General features: G+C 35.7%; 1 long non-coding RNA gene across 1 annotated transcript in view; it reads left to right on the plus strand.

Moving 5' to 3' along the window:
* Positions 1-4,971, plus strand: part of LOC133545272 (uncharacterized) — a 6,487-nt gene extending 1,516 nt beyond the window's left edge. Inside the window, exons 2-3 of the long non-coding RNA XR_009804786.1 lie at positions 3,203-3,269; positions 4,895-4,971. This is a non-coding gene — a long non-coding RNA (uncharacterized LOC133545272). The remainder of the gene's footprint in view (positions 1-3,202; positions 3,270-4,894) is intronic.
* Positions 4,972-5,596: the final 625 nt, after the last annotated feature.

Here is a 5,596-nt window from a genome sequence, read left to right on the forward strand (position 1 = left end):
AAATTGTATTTATTTACTAGCAAGCTGGTCTCGCTTTGATCGACATTTTTAATTCTAAGAGAGACAAAACTCAAATAGAATTAAAAAATCCAAGAAAATATTTTAAAGATTTGGTCTTCACTTGTTTATAAATTCATTTATTTTTTTACTTTGCTTTTAAATAAATTCATTTATTTTTTTTACTTTGCTTCTTATAACTTTCTGAAAGACGATTTTAGAGAAAAAATACAACCTTAAAAATGATTTTAGGATTTTTAAACACATATACCTTTTAAATTCTTTCCTGAAAATTGAAATCAATGTTCAAATAAATGTATTATTTTTTATTGTAAATAATAATAAATACATTTTAATTTAATTCTCCATTTTAGCTTCTGTTTTTTACAAGGAAAAATATTTGTGAAATATTTCTTCAAACTTATTATGATTGAAATTCCCCAAAAATTATTCTGGCAAATCTAGAAAATCTGTAGAATCCAATTTAAATCTTATTTCAAAGTCTTGAATTTCTTTTTTAAAAATGTTGTTCTGGAAAATCTAGAAGAAATAATGATTTGTCTTTAGACAACACTATTTCAACTGAAGAACTGCAAAAAGCACTGAAATCTTTCTCCTTGAATAAAAGCCCTGGTCCAGATGGATTTGGTGCGGAGTTTTATCAAGCTTTCAGTGAAATACTATCCCCTATAATACTTAGAATGTTAAATGATTCTTTTGTGAACAACAAACTTCCAAGTTCTTTGTATGAAGCCCATATATGTATAATACCAAAAAAGGGAAAAAATCCACTTGATCCAGCCAATTATAGACCTATCTCCCTGCTCAATTTAGACCATAAGATTCTAACTAAGGTACTCGCAACCACATAACAGAAATGATTCATCCAGATCAGGTGGGTTTCATCCCGGACAGACCTTCTTTTGGCAATGTACGGAGATTACTGAACGTATTGTACTCTGACTGCACAGGAAACAAAAAAGGCTGCCGTCCTGACTCTGGATGCTCATAAAGCTTTTGATTCAATTGAGTGGGCTTATCTTTTTCATGTTCCCAAATTATTTGGATTGGGAGAACATTTCATAAAATGGGTTCAAATCATTTATTCTGCACCAAAATCATATGTCATAACTAATAATGTAATATCGGATAGTTTTGAATTACACCGCGGAGTGAGACAGGGTGACTGCCTTTCGCCCTTACTCTTCAATTTGGCCCTCGAACCACTGGCTATTGGTTTAAGAATGAAGTCTAATATTAAAGGATTTTCAGTGGGCTCATCAGAGAGTCTCATCTCACTTTATGCAGATGATGTACTTGTTACACTTACTGAGCCAGAAGTTGCACTACCACTTCTTTTAGAATATGTAGACTCTTTTGGTAGAATATCTGGTTATAAAATAAACTGGTCCAAAAGTGAGCTTATGTTCCTAGGAGATCATGTTGAGATCAGTCAAAATCCAGTTAAAGTCGCAGAAAATTACATATCCTATCTTGGCTTAAAAATATCTCAAAATGATGAATCATTACTAAAGTTGAACTTTATTGAAGCCTTTGAGAGACTGAAAGTGTGTATTGAGTATTGGAAGACCCTACCTCTCTCTATGTTAGGCAAGGTGAATGCTATCAAAATGATCACTCTGCCAAAATGTATTTCTCTTTTTCAAAATTGACCAATTGTAATTCCTGTAGATTTTTTCCAAAAACTTGAATCTTTAGTTCTAGATTTTGTGTGGGGATGTAAAAAACGCAGAATATCCAAAAAGCACTTATTTAGATCTACAGAGGAAGGGGGACTGGATCTTCCAATGTTCAAAAATGATTATTGGGCATCAAATCTGAACGCATTGACCTATTGGAAGATGGGGTCCCCAAATAATGAATCTCTTAATTCTGCTCCCTTATGGCTGAAATTGGAACTGCAGTCATTAGTGAAACCTTATACATCATTGCTATCGCTACTTTTGACTAAACCAGTCTCTTCAATTAAATCAATACGTCATAGTGTTGTAGTACGAAATTCTATCAAAATTCTTTCTCAAATTAAAAAACAATTGAATATTTCCAATGTAACTATGTATTCACCAATATATCACAATCATGCATTTATTCCATCGATAACAGATACAACATTTTTTGACTGGTACTCAAATGGAATTAAATGCATCAAAGACATTTATGTCGAGGAAAGGTTTGTGTCATTTGAGCAATTGCGAATCAAATTTAATGTGTCCCAATTCAGTTGGTTTTGCTATTTGCAGGTAAAAAACATTTATCAAAGAAAACATTTCAAAGTCTCAGCTGGTAAATGAAAAACATCCTCTTTTAGAAGTATTAAATTGACCACCCACAAGTAAAAAGTCTATCGCTAAATTTGTCAGCTGCTTCATTATGTCCATGACATCAGCAGACAGTGTTCAAAGAGCATGGGAACAGGAACTAAGAACAACAATACCCAATCAGCAATGGGAACAGACACTCTCTCAAATTCACAAGTGCTCAATTAACAGCAGACATAGGCTCATACAGTTTAAAGTGATTCATCCTTTTTACTATTCGAAAGTTTTATTACACACATTTTATCCTGATACATCTCCACTTTGTGATAAATGTAAATCTGCTGAAGGATCATTGTCTCACTCCTTTTGGGGATGTCCAATTATTCAATCATTTTGGTCCAGCATTTTCTTTTTTTACTCGGGGGTATATCAGAGACAAATTGTCCCTGATAGGGATATGATCTTATTTGGGTGGTCTTCAGAAACACAAAAGCTTCCAAAACATATTAGAAGTGTGTTGCTGCTTGGGACGGTTTTGGCCAAAAGACTCATTCTCAGAGACTGGAATAGTCTATCTGCACCCAACTTCAGGAACTGCTTAAATGAACTTGTGAATGTAATGACTCTTGAAAAAATAAGATTTATAAACTCTACAAATATGAACAAATGGGAATTAACCTGGAAACCTTTACTGACATATATTGAAGCATAACTTATAGACATTTCAAGAAAAACTAAACTGCCATCTTATTGTAGTTGTATTCCTTTTTTATCTTTATTGTTATTATCTTTTGTACTGATTCAACACTACACTTGTTTTTCTTGTGTCACTTCTGATATGGTTTTGTCATGGTTTACTTGCTTTTTTGTTCAGTTTTTTTTGTATTGATCAAGCCCTGTAACTTTTCCTTTTTTTCCCCTCTAAGTGTGTACGGTGGACAGGCCCTCGGGAGGTGATCTTGTGAACACTTGCTGAGGATCCTTGATGCCGAGGTATGTTCATCCATTTTGCTGTGATCTGGATAGCCTGCTGATCGTGAGCCGCAGCAGGATGGATGGATATATGTATATATATATGTATGGATATATATATATGTGTGTGTGTATGTGTATATATATATATATATACAATATTTGGGTATATTTTCTAATAATGTCTGTACTGTAAACCTTGAGTTGTTAAAGTTCATGTGCACCTCTCTCCTCAAGTGTGTATGTGTGTGTGTATGAGTGGATGTGACTGTTTGTCATTTTAACTGTAAAATCAAATCAAATATATTTGCACAAAAAAAAAAGTGAGATGAAATATTTCAAATAAGGGTGATATTTGCTTCTTTTCTGTCTGATAAGATCATTCTTCTCACTAAGCAGATTTGATGTTAGTGTTTCATTTGTTTTAAGGGTTTTGCTCCTAAATGATCTCAGTAAGATATTACAGCTTGTTGCTGAGATGTTATAGAATAGAATAAAATACAATAGAATGGACTTTATTGTCATTATATTTGCATAGAACGAGATTAAGGACTCCAACTTAAGGTGCGGTAGTGGAAACAAATATGGGCACGAGAGGTAATAAAGGAAAAACTATCAATTGAAATAAACAGACTACAATCCAATAAAAATAAGAAGCAATCCTGTACAATATACAAAACACTATAGAAATACAAAATACTGTACAATATACAGAACACTATAGAAATACAAAATACTGTACAATATACAGAACAAGACAAGAGTACCAAAGTAATAAATAATAATCAGTGTCGGACGTATTGCACTTGAAGGGAATAAGCGGTAGAAAATGGATGGATGGGTAGTATTGCACAGTAGGGTATTAGGGTAGGATATTGTATAGGGGTGAATTATTATTATTATTATTATTATTTTTATTATTATTATTATTAAGTTAGAGTTCAACATGGTGACAGCTCTGGGAAAGAAGCTGTCTCTGAGTCTGTTTGTTCTGGCTCTGATGCACCTGAAGCGCCTGCCCGATGGTAGCAGGTGGAACAGGTGGAAGCCGGGGTGTGTGCTGTCCTTGGTGATGCTTTTTGCTTTGTTGAGGTACCGGGAGTTATGTCAATCCTTCAAGGAGGGCAGGGGGCAGCCGATGATTTTTTGTGGAGACTTGATGACCCTCTGAATCGCCTGTTTGTCTGCTTCGGTGCAGCTGGCGTACCACACTCTTATGACCTATATTGAGTAAAACATGCTTGAAACTAGAATATCAACTGTTGCAAATCTGTGTCATCAGCACAAGTAGAAAACTGCTTTTTTAAAGTAAAAAATGTCTTACTTCAAGCATGAAAAAAAAAATCATGATGCCGAACGCATATCGTTACGTCAAGATAATGGCCTTAGCGTTTACTTCATGTAAGAATACTCTTCAACATATTGAGGAAAATGGTCTCTTTTTTTCTACCAAGAAAAGTGCACTTGTTATTAGTGAGAATATACTTACTTTAAGGTATTTTTTGGTCCATAGAGGTTTGCTAATTTGACCTGTTTTGGAAAGTCTTGACAAGATAAACCTTCTTCTTTTATTGGCAGATAATATTGCTAAATACCCCTAATTTTAGTTTGTTTTTTTCTCGTTTTTGAACACTGACTTTTTGCAGTGCAGGATGTTTCCTAGCAGTTTGAAGCCATGTCTGAAGGGTTCCGAGGTGGAATGTTCTGCGCTGGCCGATGGCGGGGGGGGGGCACTGCACCGCATGCCCATGGTGACGAGGAAACAGCTGACGCAGGCAACAACGGCATAGACCAACATCTGAAGGATGACAGGTGAACATTTATTTTTACCTTGAGATCCTTTAATCAGCTATTCAGTAATTCTATATAACTCACCAAAAGTGGGAGTTGTGCCGTGCGAGCGATCTTTGGAGACGCCATGTTGGCGATGAGGATGCCCAGCGGGTTGGCTGTGGAGGAACAGCGGGCTAAAGATGATCACCTCCATGTCAAGTGTCTCCCATAAAATTGCTCATAGACACCTTGTAACTCACTTGGTCTGCCAGAGCATAAGACCATGTAGCAGGAAGGGATCAGTGTTGCCAACGTAACCACTTTCTTGCTATATTGAGTAATCAGACCTCTTTTTCCAAAAAGTGACTCATCCATTGGAAAGACTTTTGTAGACCATGAATGCATGTGACCAGCGAGTGCATCTGTGGGCCCCTCCCACATCTAAAATCACTCTAGGGATGTAACCATGAATGGTATTAATGATAACCGCGGTAAAACACCCCACAGTTAGTATTACCATTTTAAAGGGCGGTACAGCTTGGTTGGTAGAGCGGCCGTGCCAGCAACTTGAGGGT

The sequence above is a fragment of the Nerophis ophidion genome, linkage group LG28, assembly GCF_033978795.1.
Source record: "Nerophis ophidion isolate RoL-2023_Sa linkage group LG28, RoL_Noph_v1.0, whole genome shotgun sequence".
NCBI classification, from domain to species: Eukaryota; Metazoa; Chordata; class Actinopteri; order Syngnathiformes; family Syngnathidae; genus Nerophis; species Nerophis ophidion.